Source organism: Leptinotarsa decemlineata, unplaced genomic scaffold (genome assembly GCF_025532065.1).
Source record: "Leptinotarsa decemlineata unplaced genomic scaffold, Ldec_3_MD MMD2_tig00026369_RagTag_RagTag, whole genome shotgun sequence".
In the NCBI taxonomy this organism is placed as follows: Eukaryota; Metazoa; Arthropoda; class Insecta; order Coleoptera; family Chrysomelidae; genus Leptinotarsa; species Leptinotarsa decemlineata.
In genome coordinates, this window is record NW_027412709.1 from 2525354 (window position 1) to 2549874 (window position 24521).

The window sequence follows — 24521 nt, forward strand, 5'->3', positions numbered from 1 at the left end:
GCCCGTTTTTTGAAGAAAGAAGGCGTAAACGTAGCTTATAGAACGAATAATAACCTAAGTAAATTTATTAAAAACAATAAGGACAAAACTTTGGTGTCGGATAGATCAGGAGTATATAAGCTGACTTGTGGCTCCTGTCCAAAACTGTATATTGGGCAAACAGGAAGAACATTTTTCCAACGAATTAAAGAACATAGGAGTAGTTTTGTAAATAGAAAGACCAATTCCACATTTGCAAACCATCTTTTAGCAGAAGGACACGAGTTCAATCATGAGTACGAGGTGTTACATTTAGAAGAGAAGAGTTTGAAACTTAATCATCTAGAATGTTTAGAAATCAATAGATTCAGGAATTCGGGTAATTTACTGAATGATCAATTAGAACTCAATAACTCTCCGTTACTGAATATATTTTTTCAAATGTGAAAATGGAACATAAGTGCAGGTAATTTAATTTGTTAGAAACTCAGGTAAAATATTAGCTACTTAAAATTCAGGTACTTCGTTTACAGGTACTTTGATTTCAGGTACTCCATAAACTATATATATATTTAGTATTGAATGTGTAGAATTAGTTGAAAGACACGCCAGATGAAGCCATTGTATGGCGAAACACGTGTTGCGTTTTTGTAAAACAATTTAGTGAAAATCTCACAATAAAGTGTTTTTGGAATACGTATGAAAATGTACATTCCCTAACGAACTTTTGATCTAATCTGTTACACAACTGAATATCCACTCAGTGAGGGAAAAATAAATGTGAGTGTGAGCCGTGAAAGCACGGCTATCACTCACAACACATTCAGATACGTCATTCAGAACTTAGATGTACCTGTAATTGTATCTGAAGAAGTTCCTTGCAAGTATGCATTTTTTTAACTTTATGAATATAAATAATTCGGAAGGTCCTAGGTAGCAGTCATCACACCACTCTCCTCAGCAATTTTCGGTATTGATCAGATAAAAAATAATAAAATCTTTGAGTGTAGCGTAACCTGAGTAAATATGTAAATATTACGCCCAACGATTTTATTATTTTTTTATCTGATCAATACCGTAGATTGATGAGGGGAGTGGTGTGATGACTGCTACCTAGGACCTTTCGAATCATTTTTTAGTTTCTAGTACATTATCTACATCATTTTTATATATTTTTTTTCAATAAAACCGTTTAACATTGAACTTTTTTATACTTATTTTATTTTCAAGTTTTTAGTTTCTAATTTTGTTACTCGATTCTTCTCTTTCTGTTTAGTTCATGTAGTGCCTCAGTATTACAAGGTAATATGTAATCCGCCATTTTGTAGCTGCAGCCATCTTGAGTTTGCATCATTTTCACTATAGTACATAGTACTAGTCAAACCCTGTCATTTGATACCCATATTAAGATATGTAGCCATCAACACTCATTTCTCACAACAAACTGAAACAGACATTGGTGCCCCTCAGGGGTCTATATTGGGGCCAATTCTGTTCCTTTATTATATTAATGATTTGAATAAACTTTCTGCACCTACATCCTTCACCATGTACGCTGATGATACGTCGTTAATTATATCTGAAAAAATTGATCCTTCCTTGCATGATAAATGCAATGAAGTGTTGACTTCTTTGAATGAATGGTTTTCAGCAAATTACTTGTTTTTAAATACTTCGAAAACGCAAGCACTGAGGTTTCACCATATCCAAAAAAAAATGTAATGAGTTGTCATTACGTAGGCTACGATACGGTGTGATATTTTGGGGTTTATCTACCCTAGCACAAAAACGAATTTTACGATCAATGGCGAGGTTTTCACAGACTGATTTCTGCAGAGATGTATTCAAAAGACTGAAAATATTAACATTACCATGTCTAGTCATATCAGAGTTGAGTATGCTAGTATTCGACAATAATGATGAAATTTATGTGAGGAACAAACAAAATCATAGTTTCAATACAAGACAAAAGAATTATTTTTCAATTCCATTCGGAAAATTCAAAATAACCCACCAATCTCCCAGTCATATGACTCCTAAAATATACAATTCTCTTTCTTCAAATGTGAGGAACTGTATAACAAAACAATCATTCAAATATAATTTAAAATCCTTTTTGACAGAACAGTGTTTTTATAAATTGGATGAATATTTGTCGTGGCAATTTGCGGTGAAATCAATTTTTTAGTATTAGTAATAGTATAAGTATTAGTATTATTGTATTTTAAATGTAAACAAGTGACTTTTCCGTATGGTTTGTAACTGTCTTAAGGAAATAAATTACTGTTATTATTATTATTATTATTCTTAAGTTGTTGTGAAAAAATTGTAATCCGCCATTTTGTAGCTGCGGTCATCTTGGATGGCTTCATCGGACCAGAATCTGTCATTGACATCACTTTGGGCTTTGCCAAACAAACATTGAACACCTGGATGGCAAGAATATTTATGGACTTCTGGCAAAATCTTCCAGGATTGGCTAACTCCAAGGCGTTTATCCACCCTTCGAAGCTTGATATCAAACAGTTGTTGGACTACAGCAGGGATGAACTACGATGTCTAACAGGTCTTCTTACTGGTCACATCCATTTGAATCATCATATGCAGAGACTTGGACTGTCGAAAGACAGTGTGTGTCGCTTCTGTTTGGAAAATGATGAAACAGCAGAGCATATACTTTGTGCCTGCCCCGCTGGGGACCGAATCAGGTTCTTAGAGTTCGGCAGATCCGTACTCTTACTATCTTACCTGAAAGAACACTCACCATACAAACTAATCGGCTTCGTTAGGAAGCTGAAGGGTCGAATAGACCCACTCACTTTAGACCTAACCTAACCTAAATGTGTGTACTGAATATCAAATCAAACAGTCAACCAAACAAAAAAAGAAGGGGCAAGCTAAATAACACCGTTTAATAAAAAAAGGAAATGCCTATTGTTATTTCAACCTGTAACAGCACGTATGTATGTAATAGTATTGAAACTGTAAGAGAAAAACGAAAAAAATATATTTTTCTTTGAAGTTGATTTAGTTCTTTAAAACTTTTATGAATACCACCCAATGTTAACTAAATAGACCCGAATGGCATGCATGTTGAAAAAACTGTAAATATCCAATTTTTAGTTTGAGGCATTCAGTTCCAAATGACTTTGTGATCATAGAAATATTATGTGACAGTAGGCTTTCTCAGTCCATGGTATTATAAAATGGCTGTCTATTATTCAACTTGCGATATTGTATTGTCAATTGAAGAAAAATCCAGTTTATAAATGTATTTTGTTTCACATCAGGCGATAAATTCAAATTGATATAATCAAACTTTTCCACAATCAAACCCAGTCAAATTAACCAACAGCAACAGATGAATATCTCCTATAATTTTTAGTTGAACATTACGTATATACCCTTCATGTAATCAAATTCACTTCAATAATATTTTCACTCTTTTAAATATACAATACTCAAACTGTTCACATGTTTGTTCAGCATGTGGTGCACAAACTTTTTCTTTGCTCTCGGCGGGAGACGAGAGCTATGCCTGCACATTGTAGAGAGTTTTTGGTGTGTTTGTCATAATTATCTGCATTTCTTCATAACAAGATGGAATTTCAGCCTGTCTGGGATAAGCATGTGGGTCTGTTGACTTTTCGAATCATTTGAACATAATTTAACAGCATTAACAGTGGCAATAAAAGTTTTATGTTTATCAGTCCATTCAACACAAGTCTGGCATGATAATTATACGAAATTTCAAAAAACTTGACGACGTTTGAAAGTTAGATGCATAGTTGATACTTGAAACGAACATTTTGTTTCAAGACTGAAGAAAGTATTACTTGCGAGATTATTTCTTTCATTGCATAAGAACGATGAAACAATTGAAGGTTAGGCAGTTTTTCACAGCAATTGGATGCATTAAACATGTTCAACCGATTAAAATTAACATAAATCGATGTTTCACTTGATTTCGAAAGAAACTTTTGGAGATTATATTATCGTTTCCTTTTTCCGGAGATAATCTCAACATATAACCTTCTTACACAAAGCTCAACTGATTAAAATGCATACAATCCCATTATTTTAAAAATTTTGCTCTATAATACCGACAATTTTTAACAAAGCAATTCAAAGGTAAACAGTGTGCTGTTTGGAATATGATCTTAGTCGCTTATTTTTCATGTAACACTTTGCTATTTTCAGTCTTTCATCCCAATATGTACTGTCATGTACCAATCTCAACAATTTAAGACATTCACTCTATGGCTGCTCTTTATGTGTTGAGTGACTTCAGACTTTTCTATTGTCATAAATCAAATATGAACTGGATGAGTTTCAAGAGCTCGTTCAGTCTGACCGATAAGCTCATGTTTCTAGGGTTTGTTGTGATTAGTTTTGAAGGTTACCTTCACGTTCAACTTTTTGAAAATGCGATCTAATTCTGTTGTGAATATTGGCTCGTACGGAAAAACAAAAAATCTTTGAATTATCTCTGTTTTTAAAAAGTTCCCTTTCCTCATCAATATCTGTTTAAAATATGTCTGTTTAAAATCTGTTTTTCCGTTAACCAGCTGTCGCACCCTTACGAACGACAACCCTCAGAAGTCGAAACTTGTGCGAGCTAAGGATTAACGAGGTCTTACCTTTTAACGTGTGATTCCTAACACGGGTTGGACGATAGCAAGTGAAGATCGATCGTTCAGACTAGGGCTTGAACCACCGACCAACACGGCAGTGTGTGAACAAAGCACCCACGCCGAACCGCTTGGCTACCGACCGACCATATATCCATTATATTGGAAGGATACCAATTTCATCAAGCTTTGTCCCTGATAACATTTTTCCTGATGATTGCAAAGTATTTACTGGCAGTTTGACATAAAAACACGTAGTCATTAATTTACAATTTGATTGCTAACGTTTCAGTGACGTTTGCCGCCATCTTCAGGGATACAATAATAAAATAATGCTAATAAAATATAATTTGTTGTACATTTCCAGAAAAACTATTGATGATGTCGTTCTTCATTTATACTCACTCAATCTGTATAATATATGAGTAAGTTTTTAATGAACAAATATGAGGTTTCTGTGCAAAATAAAAAAATTTAAACTCGATGAAAACTACGGGACAATAAGAATTAAAATCACATTTAAATACCCATTGAAATATCCTTACGGTTTGCTGTTAGGTCATAAATATCCTTTCAGTATTCGAACTGAAACCCCTACAGCTCAATCTTTGAACCTGAATGAAGAATATCGATTCATTATGAGTACAAGAGCAAACCGTTTGTATATTTCAGAGGATATTTTAATGCGAAATATTGATTGTTGATGTCCTGTAGTTTTCATCGAATTTATTGTTTTCAATTGTACATAAATCTCATATTTGTTCAACTTTACAATATTCAGAGATTTTCCACAAAAAATATCTCATTTTACTTAAACAATATACTCATAAATATACAGTTTGGTTGTGTACAAATGAAAAACAACATTATTGATAGTTTTTCTGAATATGCACAACAAATTAAAGTTCATTAATTATCAATTTTTATCGCAGCCCTGAAGATGGCGACAAACGTCGCCAAAACATTACGATTAGATTGTAAATGAATTAGTACGCATTTTTATGTCCAACCGCCAGTGAATACCTTACAATCATTCAAGTCCTTATGTAATAAAACTGAATAAATTTTTCCCAATATCGTATCTTTCTCTACTCAAGGGGAACGTAACAAGCTCATGGACAAGAAATTTCAGTCCAGCCATTTTGTGTTGTGGGAAGGGTGAAAGCTGTCAGGAAGTCATCCTAAAGTCATTACCATAGACATCAAACTGTAGACCCTGGTTATTTCTGATCACTAAGTCATCCAAGAATGGTAACTCCTCGTTGTTTTCAATTTAATTTGCAATCTTGATATTTCTTTTTATCAAAAAAATGCATCTACATATGATATCCAAGTCCGTGGAAAGTAATCTAATCCCTCTTTTGCTTCCAATTCAAATTTGCTCACGAACAAATGAGCTACAAAGAAGGGCAGTGTGTTTTTTATTGCCATGCCCTCGTTATGTCTGTACAAATAGTTGTTGAATTCAAAAAAGTTCTCCTCCAAGCAGATTTGTATGCAGCCTTCAAATACTTCCTTACCAAGGCCATTGACTTTCAGAGGATCCCTCGAATATTAAATGGCTTTTGGAATACGCACACTCGAAAAACAACAAGAATATATCAAATGATTCAAATGATGCTATAATCTGTTCATGTTGCAACTCTACGTTGCTTGATGGAATGATAACCAACGCACTAAATTTCCATATGACTCAACACTTTAAGTAGGCTTATATTCTATAAATCAACTCAAGTTACTAACACACTGGCGCACCAAGAGTATTTGTAGATACGTACCGCAGTATGTATATGGTGAGATATGAATAATTTGCTAACGAAGAACTGCAATATCCGTGTCATCAAAATTTAATATTTATGTGCGAATAAAATGATGAAGTAAATTGGTTGAGGCTTTCGCGGTTTGAAAGCCGTCGATTTTTTGAATTGCTTCCTGACGTCTTGAGTTAATCTCTGATATCAGAGATTAACTCAAGATGTATAAACTTCTGCTGCTCAGCCACTCGAGCCAGCGAAACGTCAGGAAGAAATTCTAAAAATAGATGGCCTTCAAACCCGAAAAATAGTGACACTGAAAATGATGAAGTGATCGAGAGTGTTAGATCAACAGGCAACCTTCTATCGTATCTCACCTATAATTGGAATAACGCAATTGAGAAACATGGAGGGTTGAAAGCTGTGGCCCTTATATTTCTAAGGCCTTTGATCGTATTTGGCATAAGGGTTTGCTGACCAAACTTCGATTCTATGGCTTGTTAGATCATTTTTGTGTATGGCTCATCAGCTTCCTGAAAGAACGCTCCCTGCAAGTGGTCGTCGATTATTATCTCTCGAATACTTTTACCATCAACGCTGGTGTTCCCCAGGGATCTATATTGTCTCCAACCCTCTTTCTATTGTATATCAAAGACTTATTGGAAAAACCGAGAATCCAATATATTGCTTTGCTGACAACAGCACACTTGTTTCGTCATTCCATTTGGATTCCAGGACATCGGCGGCGGATGCATATCTTCACCGACAGCAGGAGGTTACATTACTCAATGAGGATCTAGAAGTGATTTCGAATTGGGGTGAAACTAACCAGGTTCCATTCAATGTCTCAAAAACCCAGGTTTTCCCCAAAAAGATAAATGTCTCCGAACCGGATATAATAATGTCAGGACAGACAATACCGCTTTCTGCTTCGATAAGTTTGTTGGGAGTTGAAATGGACAGAAATGTCACTTGGCACAATTATATCGCTAGAATTACGAAGGCTGGAACAGTGTTCCTAACCAGAAAACTGTACACACCTTAGCAACTTTCGATGCATTATAAAGCTCAGATCAGACCTTCTTTGGATTATTGTTCTCATGTATGGTGATCTGCCCTCAAATATACCCTGAAGTTGTTGGATCCATTCAGAAACGAGCCATCCGTCTGATTGGAGACGCGAACATCACTTGCAACCTATATAATCTGGAACAGGGGTCTCCAAACTACTGCCCGCGGGCCAAATCCGGCCCGCCAGTGTCATCAATCCGGCCCGCGACAGCCAATGATTTACTGTCATCAATCTAGCCCGCGACAGCCAATGATTACCTAATTGTTGTTACCATTGCTGTGATAAGTTGAAGAAGAAAACACAGAATGATAATTACTCGATTTTATTTACTTGCAAGGTAAAACTTAACGACAGAAATGATGACAAAGAAAACTCAAGTATCTAAGTTTAAGCATATTAATAACTAACATATAATTGAAATGAATCACAGTAAAACAAAAACACTAATGAGATTTATGTAATTGTGATTTTCCACCGACAACACTTTGTAGTTGTGGATCAATTTTACTTGTACCAATTATCAAAAGAGATTTAAGATGCTCATCGGTTAATTCATCTATTGAAATTGGGAAGATTTTGCAACGTTACATGGCTGACGGACTGCGAATAGCTAATGACCAATCCAGTCGATGCCGATGACCCCAAAAAAAAGTTGTGTTTCAGATTGACTCCTTCCGCTGGTTTCAAATGAAAGTTCTACAACTTCAACCAAACATTGTGTTTTCTGAACATTGATTGCTGCAAAAAATACTTTTTCATGAACATAATTTCAGTCACTTTATTGGAATCGAAGTCACTAATAATCATTTTCAAAAATATCTAAATAACTCAAAATCAAAAAATTATCATGAACTAGTGCATAACATTATTCAAAAAGCTTCATTCAAGAACTATATGCTAACCTGATGAAGTTTATACGGGATTTTCGGTTTATAATTAACAATTGAAATAGAACCTCTCCAAACAAGATATGGAACAAAGAAATTTTCCATCAGCCATGAAAAACTCACTGGAGTGTATCTCCAATCTTAACTTAGTACATTTACTTATGATAAGGAAAGAAAATTGAATCCTGAATGTTTATAAAAATTTAGGGATTGTTGAAAATTTTAGGAAATGTTAACAATAAACATGGTATGGAATGGTATGTTACGTAGTATTAGTTTTTTCTAGTAAACTGCGAAGAGCTTGTTTATCACTTCCTGAGTTTCTGATTGACTCTCGCTTGTGGTATGCCATTGCTGGTACCTACTGTAAATAAGCTAACTTTCCATTCGTTGTTTACCTTACTGAATCGAGTAATTAAATACTTATTCAAGGTTCGAATGAGAGAGTCATGTAGACTATTATTTATAACGTCAAGAATTCCAATTCTCCCAAGCACAATACATTTGAATGTAGTTGATAATTTTGCTTGCTGAATGGTGAAAGTTCAAAATTCCCATTATCTAAACGAATTAACAGATTTGTAACCCAAGTGTAGATAAAAAAATTCAGAGAAAATTTGAAGAAGCACAATGTTAGAAATGCTATGCAACAATTTTGTACGATTTCATGGGATAGTATTTGCAGTACATTCATCTCTTTTATCATAGATTTTCTCCTGGAAGAGTTGTCAATATTAATTTTTTTTCGTTGTTCAATCTAAAATAAATAATAAATATATCTAAATAGAAAATATGCGCTAGTTAAAAATAGGACCAACTCAAAAATTCACCCTGTGTGTGTATTATGAACATCTAAAGAAAAACTCTAATCAGTTATAGTTGAATTTGTTGTTACAGTGGCCACACAAACCGATGAAACAAACAGGGATACATATCTAAAAATAAAGTTTATGATATAATCTAATAAACGAGACGTCACAGCACAAATTTGTTGGTCAATATGAAACCGCATTTTGAACTGATAATCTCGTTCTGGAAAGAGGTTATTCTAGTTCCTCAAAATACGAAACTTTTGTCCAATTTACCCGACATTGTAGGTTTTACCGATAGCAAATCAGTCTTTCTTCAAATCAGTCGTGTAAAAGCTGTTCGTATTCCATCTTTCAAATATTCATAAGATTTTCAAAAAGTTCTCCCCAATTGAGTTAGCAATTCAAACCTCTTTCAACTGTATACATTAAGTGTATCAATATTTTCCGTACTTTATAAGTTCTTATTATTTTGTTTATCATCTTTTGATTTTTTTTAACAAACTCCAATTTGGGAAAACTTCAGTCGATCTGAATGAACCGGTTTCGGTATTTGTGCAGGGAATTTAATAATCTGATGTGAATTCTAAGTTTAAAGTACCACAATAAAAATGATATTCGAAAACGAAACGATAGTTTGGAGGAAAAATACGGAAATTAAAATAAAGTGTTTTTACAAAAACATCACTTTAGAGCATAGGTATGCACTTTGTAAAATTTTCAAGAGCGAAAGACTGTTTTCATATCCAGGATAAGTTAATTTGGATTCATGTATAATCTCACATCTTTATCAGTTTGTCAAAAATGTATTTGACAATGTTGAGCAGAAATAAAGTTTATGAAGCTAATATATTTGGAAATATAAATAGTTCGTTCGATCTAAAATTACGATACACATCGAGATAATAGACAACATTTACAGGAGAAAGATTTCTAGTATAGGTACTGCTAAAACTAATGTTAAAACCTGTGTAAACACCATTTTCATTGAGCATCATCAAACCGATTAAATAATGCTAAACTTTCATGAAAAAGGATTTACTTTATAATAAAATCGGATTTATTGAGTTGATTAAATACTTACTTTCAGCGGTGTAATCATTTAGTGATATGAAAATTCCGTAAAAGTGTCAAAAAGTAAATTTTCTTTTGTAATGATGACGAATTAATCGCGACACTTGAGATAAAGATGATAACATCTGCCTCAATAAGAAAAAAGTGAGTGGTGGTGAAATGATAATAAAATATCATAATATGCCAAACATATACGAACACGTTTCAGAACACTGAAATTTAAGTTGATAATTGATATAGAAATGTTTGGTACAATTTGTGGAAAAGTAAAATGAAAATCTTTGGGGCAACTACATTTTTATTTTTTTTTCTGGACCAAAAAAGTTTTCCTGTCATCTCAAGAAATATTTTCTCAAAACTTTTCATTTTACGGAAACAAATCTTAATTTTCTTAGAGCACATATGACCAATATATACAGTTAGGAACAGGTTTTATTGAAGTAGATGTACAGTTACTCTTGATTCATGTACAAACTTCAATCTAGTTTGCTATAATGATAATGTTCACTTTCTGAATTGTCATTTTCACATCAGTTCTTGATTCTTTAAGGTAAAAATCCAGTCAACTTTTCGATATTTCTAAAACCATATGGACACGTTTCCATAATAAACACGAAGGGTAGCGTTAAGATCCCTAAATATTTGAATGCATTTTGTCTCTTTTTGAGTAGGTACCATTATATTTCTCAATACTCTTTTTGGGCAATAAAAACAATTTTCGCTGCTGAAGATAAATCCTACTATAGCCCTGGGCATGGTGTAGTTTGAGTAGCATAGCTGTACTCAGTATATTTTTCTGAGATTCCTCAAATGAAATGCGATGGAATTCAGTAGAGAATTCAAACATTCACAATATTTTCTTTAGGACAAACATAGATCCAAACAAAACTTCACTGGGTTTTCACTGGTTTCGATGTCACTGAAGATAAGTATTTCACATTTTCTCTGTGTACTATGAAATCTAAAAGATTGTGTTTTTTCTGGAAACCTATAGGTACCTCATTCATGTTCTGATTCAGGTCACCATTTCATATTTTTTGTCAATGTTTCATCGTTTATTCGCTATCTCACTTTTTCAATAGATAGATCAACTAGAAACCGAGCTGGAAACTAAGGATTCAGCCAAGATTGAAGTTTCTAGAGTTTTAAATGGCTTCTATTCATATTGCGACAGGAAAGGAAGAAGTCAATTTAAAGAAAAAACATGGCGATAAATAAACATTGGCATATCCATTTTTGCACTTTGCTTCCTTACTGATGAAAAACAAGTGGCTCAAAATATGTTTCTACTATTCAAACTATCCATGGAATTGTTTCCAGATTTATTCATCTAATTATAAATTTCATACAGAACTTATTGTTGAAGAACGTTGAAGTTAAGTGACAAACAAACCTAACCTATTGTCTCACAATTGATTTCATTCATTGTTTAATGTGAAACTAAAGGAAAACTGAAATATAATGAAATTAAAAGTGTGAAAGATATTCTACTCGCTACTAGGAAATATTTCTATTTTTACTGAAATGTTTTGATTGCCCTTTTACAAAAATCGTAGCCATTGTTCGGATTAGAATATTTTATGAATGCATTTTTTATTACCAGATATGTAAAATTCATTCGTACTCTTATGTTAATTGACAAGGACGAGTAATAAACAAACGAATAATGGAATACAATGCTGTATTGACATAAACTGGTCATCGTTCTCCGTATTTTCGGGGTCTGGCAAACCATAAATTACTAAAAGTAAAGTTCACATTGTTTTTTATAAAATACCTGCACAATCTATTTCTATAAAAGCAAGTTCGATTGTAAAACGCTATTTAGGGAAACTGTAGTTGATTTCACTTTTGACTACAAATTTATTCATGTATCAGCAGCAATGCAATGTTCATTCTTTCATATTGTAAATTTTAATAATCGACTAAGAGAGAAAATAATAATATAAGAGTGAATGAAAATAAAATGGAACCCTTCAAATAGTTACAACTATTTCTTCTTTCAAACATGCTGCCCCTTGTTTCGAAACTCTCTAGAACATTTTCTTCTCAAGAATGATAGGAGACATCCACGGCATAATGAATCATCATTCGGAATATAACCAAAAGTATTAATATTGAAACAATGGAATTATTAGGGAAATGAGCTGGAGTTATTTAAAAAAAAATGTTACGAAAAGACTGACTCAATTATTCTTCATAAATAACTTATAAATCACTTATAGTTAACTTATCCGAATGGAACAAGATATTGAAGAACAAAATTAACGTAAATGGGTATAATTTTCAAAACTTTGTGATAATAAAGACAATAGTGTTGCATCACCCGACACCGAGAGGGTGCTACGAAGGTTTTTTGTTTTTTTCGAATGGAAAGAGGATTCTTGTGGTAACTTGTTCAATAGGTATTTCAATTCTCTATCCAACAATTTTTTATTTTTGAGAATAGGATTCGCCGAGTCACATATCAGTTTTAAGTAGTCACAAAATATTATGGGGTAATTTTGTTAGGAGCATCTCTCATTCTAACCATAAACTTTGGATTCATTGAAAACACTTTTCCAACTTGTATTTGGTATATTTGGATTTGTATGGAAGCACTATAAATTTTGGATCTTTCTTTTTTCGAAAAGTCGAGGCACTACGAAGATACTCCTTAAATTTAGGGAGTATCTTCGAACCCAAATATACCAATAGGTCGGTCCGAGCATTCCCTACATTTGGAGAGTATCTTCATAATGCTTCGACTTTTCGAAAAGAGAAAGATTCAAAATTCATTGTGCTCCCATACGAACCCAAAAACACCAATAGGTTGGTCCGCGCATTCAAAAAATTTAATATAAGTGTGGCTTTCAAAACTACACATACATTTCAACAAGTGTTGACAAGACGTTGGAAAAAAATCTGGGATTTACGAAATAAGCTGCGAGGATTGTGATAAGAAGCATGTTGGTCAAACCAAACGGACTATATTAGCTCGCTACAAGGAACATGTTTCGCATGTTTGGTTTCATAGACCGGGGAAATCTAATGTCTCTCAACATGACATAGAGAATTACCATAGAATAAGTGAGAAATCTTTAAAATTGTTGAGACCGGTACATGAAAACAGGTTTCTGAATGCCTTCGAAAGCTTGGAAATCGAAAAGTGGTGGTGTTGGGAAAAAACTCCACTAATATTCATTGAGTACTGAGTAAATACATACACTGTCATTAAATGAACTGTTCTGAACTTAAAGAGGAGGCGTTCGATTTTTAGATGACTATATGTCTTACGAAAAAATGTACTTCAAAAGGATAACATACTGTCAGTTGAAGTGTACGGGTATTGGGTTTATTATAAAATATATTTTCATATCCTTTGAATGAGATCTTGTTAAAATCTGTGAATAAAATTATGTATAGGTCAAAAGGTTATTCAAAAGTCACTTAAAATCATTTATACAAATTCCGATTACTGCGTATAAGAATAAACAATAATTGTGATCGATAATAGTTGCAATACGATCTTGCACGATCGTGATTTTTTTTTGTATCAAAAGGTAAAATTGAAACCTATGGTGTAGAATAAATCCAAAACAAGAACTTTTTCTAATCATCAGAAATGCAATACTCTTCACCAAATAAGTTGGCGTCTTCAGGAGAGAAAATGAACACACGCATCAAGTGGTGAAATGCGCGTGGAGAAGACTATTGCATTTCTGGTGATTAGAAAAGTGCTCGTTACGGATATCTTTCCAAGTTACATTGCTGAAGTTGTTTGCTTTGAAGAGTCAGCGAGTGATTACGTATAATAGTCTTGAATAATAAACCTAAAAACAAACGAGGCATTAATGTTCAATGTCTATGCGGAAAACCAAGTGGAAAAATTAATGCAAAATATTGAGTGGTATCTCAGGGTAAGTAAGAAATCCCTTTCTATGAAATTAGCAGAGACTGCCGTTCAGGGTCTAGTCATCAAGATGCTCTTGATGGATAACCAAGGTTTTGTACTGATCTCAGGAATATACGAATTTCGGCAGAGTAGAGCAGCAAAGCGGATTTTAGCACTATCTTAAGACATTGAACTTTCAGATACAGATATGGCGATAATCAAGACTTTGAGTTGACAGTTCAGCTGCTCATTGGCACTAGAGATAATATACCGGGAAAATATTTTGCAAAGTTACCCTTCACGAAACAAGAGCAGATAGATGGCGAAAAGTGGATATGTGAAAAACCTGCAGGACGAGAATCCCCGGTAAAGAACCCCGCGGTTATACAGGACATCTAACTTGAAATTATCACACAGAATATCTACGGAATTGAAATCTTCTGGCTCATTCCAAGAGACTCCGCGTGTTGTGGATAATCCGCCTACTACTGATCAGGTGGACTTTTTCTGGAAGGACATCTATGAACACCCGCCGCCACTTAACTTAGACACTTCAGTCCTAGCGTATTTATAAGCTTTCAGCGAAAAGCTTCGATATCTTCCAGTTACAAGAACTTTGCTGCTCCATGTCTAGATGGGCTGACTACTTATTGATGGAAAAAACTACCAAGCACCCACCGCCATCTGGTCAGAGTTTTCAGCTCATGGCTGGATGGACAGCAGCTAATTCCGGATTGATTTGTTGAGGGGCGGCCCTTCCTCATCCCCAAAAATGGATACTTGTCAACCGTCAAGAATTACAGACCGACAACTTGCTTAAATTCGTATTATAAGTTGTTAACTAGCATCTTATACAAACGAATACTCATCACAGTTGACCGAGTGTTCGAAAAGATATATGACCAGAGAGGGTCGATGATAGGAATCGCTGGATGTAAAGAAAACCTGCTCGTCGATAGATGTGTAATGCTGGACTCGATTCAGTATAGCCTGGATCGATTACCGCAAGGCATTTGATTCAACCCCATGAGCTCATCTTGCATTTGCTCGGATGCCTTGCGGTACCCAACAAAATAGTGATGTGCTTTAAATAACTAATATCACTTTGGCGGAATCGCTTCAATAAGACATCTGATCAGGCTAGAGTCCGAACAGGATGGGTCACTTTCAGATGGGGTGTACTACTCTTTGAAGTAGTGAAATGGATATGAGAGCAGTTGCATCAACTCGACGTGAAGACCCGAAAAATGATGAATCTATATAGCAATTTACATTCCAAATCTTCTGTTCCAGGGTTGCATTACCCCCGACAACAGGGAGGCCGTGGACTTCTGTTTGGAGTGTCTACATGTCAGGATGGTAGTAACAAATCCATTGAGAATACCACTATCTGGATAGATACCATGAGCTTTGAAATGAATAGATTATAGGAAGCCACAATGAACTTTTTTAATTGATGTAGTGAAGAAATTGTAGAATGGAGACTATAAAACAGAGGCATGTTTTAATTGTGACCTTACTTAAACTACATAAAGAGTGATAAAGCAAATGTATTAAAAAAGATCTACAATTGCGAACTATGAAGCCATAAACTCTTAAAACTTCACTTACTTTCCATCTACCAGGATTTTTCATTGAGGTACTACGTGGCAGAGAAATAGTATCTAGTCTATAATTTCAGTCAATAACTGTCATTTTTCTGCTATGAGATACTACTTCATATTTGGATGCATCGAGGTACAGTTTGTTGATTCCACACTACGTCTGTATATTTTCAAACCGTCGTTGCAATGAATTGAAATCTTCTATAATTTCGACAAGTTATGTTTTTGAAACATCCGCAGAAAGAAACTAATTACAAACGACAGAATAACTGACGTTATTATTAGATAACAAGAATAGAAGTGGTCCTAGATTCGATCTCTGATGTACTCCAGATGAAGGATTGTAATAAAAAGGATAATAGCTGTTATATGATACAATTCGTTCGCTTGGAAATGAGTAGGATTTAACGAAAAGTACTGCTGAATTATGGAGTTTTTGTAGAAAATTCTTGAAAAATCCGTGTATATCAACTTGACTACGAATATCTAGGACATTATTATGAAAACGCATTTTCCTTTAGAAATATAGATAAAATAATATAGGTTCTTGTAGAGCATTCGAAAAATTATCATATGCAGTTTTGATTTGGATTTTGATGATAACTCTCGAGCTCTGGAGTTCATCATTGTGATGCATATTACTAGTTTTCTCATACTGCTCGCGTAATCGTAGTTAAGCGTTCTTTTTTATATTGATTGATAATGAACAATATCGTAAATAAACATCCTGATTACATTGAAGTTTACACTGATGAATCAAAAATAGCAGCAGTCATCACAGAAAATACGAAATATAAACTTTCACATCAGAAAGTAGTGTACCTATATACTGCCGAAATATATGCTATCTATGAAGCAATAAATTATATGTCAAGTATCCAATTATGTATTTGAAGAAAATATACACCAATAACGGAATTGCCGTAAAAGCAAACAAGAGCTGTACAACGCACAGCAGAAAGGCAAGAGGATCGTTGCCTTTTGGGTCTCTTAGGAATCAAAGGAAATGAGAAAGCGGGTAATCTCACTCGTGTATGAATTGATATGGTATCAGATGACATGAAAGTTACTGATCTGTTGTGGAAATGGGAGAGCAAAAAGTATGGAAAAACATATGAAACAATCCGGTGAGTAAACTTCGACAAATCAAAAAATCTATGAATCCATGGGAAATGGTACCAAGAAGCCAAAAATCACAAGTGGTAAAAACAAGTCTGACAAATTTAATTCACGCATGAAAACCGGAACCGAACCAAAATGCTACATATGTGTTGGAGTAATACCTAACCAAAATTGTTAACAAATTGTAAATTGGCCTTGCAACAGTAACCCTATGGATTGTAGCGATTCATCAAATGAAAAAATCTTGCTTTCACGTATAAGAGTAATTATACCGATATTCGAATGTGAAAATTCATCAAATTGAATGAATACATTTATGATACCGAATGCTTGATGAATTTAATTTTACTTCACTTACCTAATATAGCAAGACAGAGATCATCAGATTAAAATTGATTAATTACTTTTTGAATTGTCAGTAAAAGTAATTGTAGAAAATACTGATATTCAAACATTTTTGCTTCGATACTCGTCAAAAGATTTCTGTCTTCTGATAATCGTTAGAACCTGTTTCAGAATTCAAATTCTTTTGCGATTACAGTAAACTATCATCGTGCTTAAAAATCGAATATGAACACTATGAAAGTTTGTACGATAAATATGATAACCCTTCACATCGAGAAGATAAAGTAACGCTCTGTATATTTTTAAAAGATATCAAAAATATTGTTAGTTTGATAAAGAGAAGTCAACGTTCGTGCATATGAGGCCTTGTCAAGTATCTAATCACTAAGGCATACGATTATGTTGACTCTACTGATAAGCAGAAACAAATATTATTTCAAAGTAGACGAGAACGTTAACGTAAAATATTCTCCAGGATGTTGTCACAGTTCTGACAAATATTCAACCATTTGAAATGATTGCCGAATAGTTGAATATGAGTACCACTTATTTGGCAAGATGACTTACATTTGATGAAAATTTGGATTAAAAATAAAGGACACCTGAATTAATAAACTCCAACAAAAGCAGTCTTTTTCATGTTTATTTGAATATGAATAACGATGTTTAGGCTTCTATTGTGTAACAAAACTCAATTTCTTCAATACATCCACAATTCAGTAATATTTATGGTTCTACAAAGGAGGTTTGGTCTAATAATCTGATTGATATTTTTTCATCTCTAGAAGAAACCTCATTTTACATACAATGTGATATTTTCCATTATTTTTTGAATGGTTTTTCAATTCGTTCAATTTATAACAATGTTTTTATCGACCTTTTTTTTTGGGTAATTGTTACCTTCCACAATCTGAAGAAAACTTTGGATAGTGGCGAAATGGCAACAAACTGATATCGGAGAGTACCTTGTATTACATCGAATATTTCAGTTGTCAATCAACAACATTGACATAATTTCATATTTCAAAACTTCTTTGACATCTGTCGAAGAAGTAAAGAAATAAGCTCTCAAAAAAAAGAATAACTGCGTATATATTCGAATTTTTATCCATTTCTGAAGACGGAGGCAGATTTTGGCCTCCGAAACGTAAAAGATAAGTATAATTCCTTAATAATTTTTTTTTGATAGGCAAAATTGTGAAATACAACAAGTTACTGATAAATAGAAGATTTTTCTTTGTGAAAAATACTTTGATTTTTACGCAGTAACTTATCGGGGTAAACTAAAAAGTTTGCCCTTCTACACTTGTATGAAGTTCTCCATTATAATTTTTGGAAGGTAACAAAAAAAAAAGGCGAAAAAAACTGATTTTTTTTCCTCCACAAAAAATGACTTTCGTTGAATATAACAATGTTGTTGTGAAACAAACTGTCAATAAATTGTTGAAAAAGCAGAAAGTCTTGTTCATATCATAACAAATTTTGAATCAGTTTTTTTTTAAATTATATATCTGTTTCTGTTTGTTTTTCCGTTAATCAGCTGTCGCTCCCATACGAACGACAACTCTCATAAGTTGAGAAACTTGTGCGAGAACTAACGAGGTCTTACCAAACGTGTGATTCCTAACACGTAATACATGTATTGACCAAAAAAATAAATGATTATCACTACTGAGAAGTGGTTATCAGACAATTTTGATTCGCTCTCACAGAATAATAGATATTAGCTTTTGAGACGTTTCACTCCACACGAAAATATACCTCTGAAAATTTAAATGAGAGTCACCACTATTGGATTCGCTCACAAGCATTCAACGTGGAAATAATGAAGACCGCACCCAAATACCATGGAAATGAAATTTATTAATTCATCATGTATTCCACGAACAGTCGTGTTTTGAAAAAAATGATTATTTTTGCTTTTGATAAAATTTGTCAGTCAGTTGTCAATTTGAATTATGTGCTCTTTTAATAGAATCGTTTCAAAACTGTACACAAAAAGACAGACAAAACAGAAAGACAGAAAAGACAAAATGCCTCTTTTTAAATTGGAACTTCACCTCTGTAAATTAAAATTGTATAATCAAATCTTTAGAACTCGAACTTACTACCCGATTCGTAACAGTGTATGGTTGAAGATCGTACGTTTATTCATGTTATAGTACTTGTATTTTCGATTTAGCTCATTTAACTTTATTCATGAAAAAGCTGTGTTCTCGATTTAAGTTAGTTTATTTCAGCTTTATCGTTAAACAGTTGTCGATTATTCTTTTAGTGAATTGATCAGTTGGACTTGTTTTCTATCTACAAGATAGATAGTTTAGTTGAATAATTATTATCATCAGTATTTGCAAAAAATTCTGAAAATGTTTTCGTATTAACCTTACAATTGGTTGTTTTAGAATTTTTTGTTATCGCTCAGAATCGTTTTATCAATAGTAGAATACATGCACTTTTTTCGATTATATTGTTTTTTGTAACGCAACTATTTTGATTCATTATAATTAATAATTTCAGAATTGCAAATCAGACGAATAGTTCTGTAAATGTTTTCAGTTATCACTTGAATTATTTTCTGCTTCTTACCGTAGAAGTGACGCAAATATGTTTTCAAGGTCATACACGGCAGGAAAATCGAATACCTCTACATTATAAGCTATTCTTATCCATATCTGAATGAGGAATGAATAAAAAAACTAAAATAATAATTTATTCATCACCTTGCTAGGAAGTGAAGCTCTTAAGTTTCAATTAACTACTTTGAAGTCTTCATAAAAATGATGTAAGATACCACAAAATCACCCTGTACATAACTTCTCAATTAATGCTAATCATTGTAAACGACCACTCTTCATATATGGTAAGACATTCATTTCATTTTGTTTGGCCTCGATATGTCACGGGCCAACGACCACTTCCAATGTTATGCAGACAAAACAATCTATAGGAAATATCTGTCAAAAGCACGTATACGTCAACTTTGGCCTTTAATGTTCGCCTTTTGCGCCCAGTTTTATTTCCTGGTGCTGCTATATATGTAATGCATCAGTTACATGAACGGATGAGACTTTCTACTAGAAAGGTATGATTTTGCTTATAGCGAGCGTTCGAATGGTATTTAATATGTTCAGTGATCAACAGTATTGAATATATTTATAACATCCGCATCAGATTTCTTTGAAAGTAATTATTCTTCCTTGTGCGGCAAATGAGGTTTATTCAATGATTATCTATATTTTGAACATTAATGTGATTATCGAGGAAACAATTTTCTATGAATAATAAAATGTTCGTTATTTCAAAAATTTTTTATTGAAAAATATTTTTTTTTTGTTATATTCATTATGCAAGTCATTTGCATAAAGTTTTTTTTTTTTTATTTTCTGTTTAATACAGATATATTTTGATTTGAAACGCGAACTATTTTGAATCTTTAAGAAATCAGTGAATCAAAATATTTACGTTTGAAGGAAAACAGTAGGTACTTAAAAATATTTCTCATTGATTTCAAAACATTCAACAACATTTTTTCTACAGCCGAGAAAATAAAAAATGTGAACCGACCCTTTTGAAACAAAGCAAGAGAGCAAATAAATGTTTACGTTTATTCTATACGTGGAAACAATCAAAATGTATTTTCTACAAATCACCTCAAATTAGTCGAGAAAAAACTTAAAAATGAAAAATAGATTTACTCACTCATTTGCGAAATAACTGCGAATATCAAAAACCGTACATGCACTCAAAAAGATCTATGGAGAACAGGGATGGCAAAAACCTAGGCTTTTCAAGAAAAATCTGTCCAATGTAAAAAGATATTCGCTTTCTGTAGCGATAATGCCACACAGTTGATTAGAAACTAAAAAGAAGTAAAAATGCCTCAAATCTCATACGGAACTTCGTGGAATTCTTACTTTGACATGGTGATATTTTGATGGAAAATGAAAACTATTTTGGAACTCATGATGCAGAATCTAAATTATAAACAAAGAAATTATTGAATATGGACATTTTGATTACTCACTAAAGTGAGTGGGTCTATTCGACCCTCCATCGCAACCCACAAGGGTTTATTGTGGCTCACACCTATTCACATTCGGCCAAATAAACCCAGCTTCTTAACGAAGCCGATTAGTTTGTATGGTGCGTGGTCTTTCAGGTCAGATGGTGAGAGTACGGATCTGCCGAACTCAAAGAACCTGATTCGGTCCCCAGCAGGGTAGGCACAAAGTATATGCTCTGCTGTTTCATTATTTTCCAGATAGCGGCGACACACACTATCTTCCGACAGTCCAAGTCTCTGAATATGATGACAGTGACCTGTAAGACATCGTAGTTCATCCCTACTGTAGTCCAACAAATGTTTGGAATCAAGCTTCGAAGGGTGAATAAACGCCTTGGAGTGAGTCAATACTGGAAGGTTCTGCCAGAAGTCCATAAATCTTCTTGCCATCTACGTGTTCAGTGTTTGTTTGGCAAATCCCAAAGCGATGCCAATGACAGGTTCTGGTCCAATGAAGCCGTTTGCAGCACCCTACTTCGTAAGAGAGTCAGCAGCTTCATTGCCTTCCAGGCCAGTATGGAAGGTGTTTTTGATCCATCCACATTAAATTAGGTTTCTGTTACAATGAGTATTATCAACTGTAAGTTATGAGTAAATGAATATTACTGAAGTTTTTTCCCAACACCACATCTTCAAGTTTTGATCTTCCTTTCGAAGATGATCACTTGGTGATCGAAACACGTGTGGAGATGTTAAAATAACGGTTTGGTGTTGAGAAAAAACTCCAGTAATATTCATTACTACACCAAAGGTTGCAAACAGTGCATCTCAAATAAGTACATAAGTTAATTTCAAGCACATTATTTTATAAAATCTTCAATTTTCAAGTTTGACAAAGTTTATGAAATTGAAAACTATTTTCTTCACCGGATTCAGCCTTTTATATTTGGAACCCGAATCTGCTGAATTTTCAAAATTAGACGCTGTAACAACTCTAATAATGAAGGTGGCAAAAGCCACATGCTTCTAGGAAATTCACAAATCCTTCTACATCAACTTCTTCCTGCTCGACGTATATCTACATATTAAACGGAATTCGTAGTTGCTGCAAGAAAAGTGAATATTGTTAGTATGTGATATTTTTATATAGGTACTTAATTTCAGAAAAACTTTCACTTGATTTATGTGTCATTCATTTGAAAACAAAAATTAAAATTTTCTATAAGATTTCGGGAATATGGTGTTCGCTGTTATCACCCGAAGACGAATGTGTAAGCAGATAAATTCCGCATCACTTCAGTAACGGTGGAAATATTGATTTAAGTTATAGTTTCTCAATGATACACATTCATATAAACACAATTTACATTTCAACACTACCTCTTACCTTTCTAATCACTTTGAATACCTCACTAGTTGCACAATAAACCTTTATTAAAAAACAATGAAATCACGAAAGACAACAAATTTTCTTCACAAGTTCTAACGCTTGAACATGCTGTTTTCGGTCATCGGTTATAGGGGTATGCGCCTCGCTCCCCGCGACCCGAAGTTATTTTCGTTCTTTATTTGATGCACACTGCCTACGAAATTATCCTTTTCCGACAACACGATAACATGTTAATGGGCTGATCCAAATATACTTAATACACATTGTAAAATCTACCCATTATTGTTATGTGAGCTGTGAAGAATATAGGTAGTGATTTTACCAATATTTATTAAAATTCACAGATCACATAGTTAGTTGAACAAAATTGTATTTTGTTTAATAAATTACAATTATTATTATTATTCACAGATCACTTCCTGTACATGAACTGATTCCATAACTTCCCAAGGAAAGTTCACATTTCATCTAAATATTCACAAAGTAAAATAAGTTTTACCTCATATGTATTGATTTATTACACAACTTTTAATTTTTATATTATATATCAGGTTATTACACTAACACAGAGTTTTAATTGTGAAATATTTCCTAATATGTTCTGGAAAGTTACTTCAATTTTCACCAGTGAGTCTGGAACATCGATGAAAAGTTAGAGATTTGTCTTTTATAGATACTTTCACGGAAGGTTTTCAAGTGACTTGGCACATTTGATTCCACCAAGAGCGGTACATATCAGAAATACGCGACGGACTGTTACTGCTCATCGTTTTGAAGTTCAACTCAGTACACCTCGAACTTCACTGTTTACTTACTCTTTCATTTTGAGAACTGCGCTCGAGTGGAATGAACTTCCTGAGAACGTTTTTCCAAATTAATTTGATCCCCAGCGTGAATCGCTACTTATGCACAGGCACCGCTCTTAGGGCATCTTAAGAATTTTACTGTAGTGCTTGTTCTGTGTTCTTTAAAAAAATACAAAGATATGTAGATCATGCAAAGAAGTAACTAAACTGAAAGAAAAGCTTTTCTGTTTGTGTCTGAAAGTTACTTCTTTGCATGATCTACACATATTTGTACAGAGTTACCTTTTTTTTGTAGTTAATTGCTCAATTGCTTTTTTCGGAAGATTCCCACATTTTTTGTGAAGATGGTGAAAGTAGAAAGTCAAAACCTTTCTTTCCCAATTTGACAGTTCTTGTTTTCTCCAGCTGTGAAGTGTCATTGCGTTAGATTTTTGTTATACGATGCGTTGTCGTTACTTCTGAATAAATCTTGCTATATTTGTGAGACGAAAATGAAATTGACGTTGGGAGAATTCGACGTAGCGATGCAACTCCAACTCATTAATTTTTCTTTACCATAGCAATTGGTAGTGTTGTAAGTTCACAAATTGTACTCAATTTAGAAGAGTTCGAGAAAAATCTCCTTAGTTAGGTATCCACCTTCCGAGTAATTAGGATTCTCTTATTTAAATCTTTGCGAATGGGAAAATATACTCATTATCTGTAACCTCTCTGTGATTTATAATGAAATATTTAAACTGAACTGACAAAAAAGTATTGCTTCCTCTCAATCCTTCCTTCCTTAAACCATCGTAAAGTTATATAGAAAAAAATGTTGAAAAAACACATACATATGCATCATGAGACCAGAAATGTCAACAAAAACCAGTCAGTCCTCCGTCACAAGTGTTTCTTAGGGTTGCTGGGTTGCCACCCTCAATAGCTCAAGCTAACCTTTAAGCATATGTCCAATCTTAAACCGTGGGAAAACGAACATGTGCATATTCATACCAACAAATATCTACACCAAACGCGGCATGGATGCCACATGTTTTGTCGCTTCCCAATAATGTAATCTAAGCCTGGGATGACTTCACCCCAATTATCCACCTTGAAAACACTGTGCTACGCACTATTTTGAGCAATCTCCATTGGCGTCCCGAAAGAAATGCAAACGGTTCTAAAAATCTCA

General features: G+C 33.7%; 2 protein-coding genes across 5 annotated transcripts in view; both read left to right on the plus strand.

The window, feature by feature from the left end:
- LOC111508002 (uncharacterized) overlaps nt 1-3036 on the plus strand; it is a 69050-nt gene extending 66014 nt beyond the window's left edge. The window contains exon 3 of one of the 2 annotated variants that reach the window (XR_012468033.1): nt 2327-3036. The gene's annotated coding sequence lies outside the window, so the exon portion shown is untranslated. The remainder of the gene's footprint in view (nt 1-2326) is intronic. The other variant, XR_012468034.1, reaches the window with a different exon arrangement.
- Nucleotides 1-24521, plus strand: part of LOC141486776 (uncharacterized) — a 69815-nt gene that overhangs the window by 23174 nt on the left and 22120 nt on the right. The window lies entirely within an intron of this gene.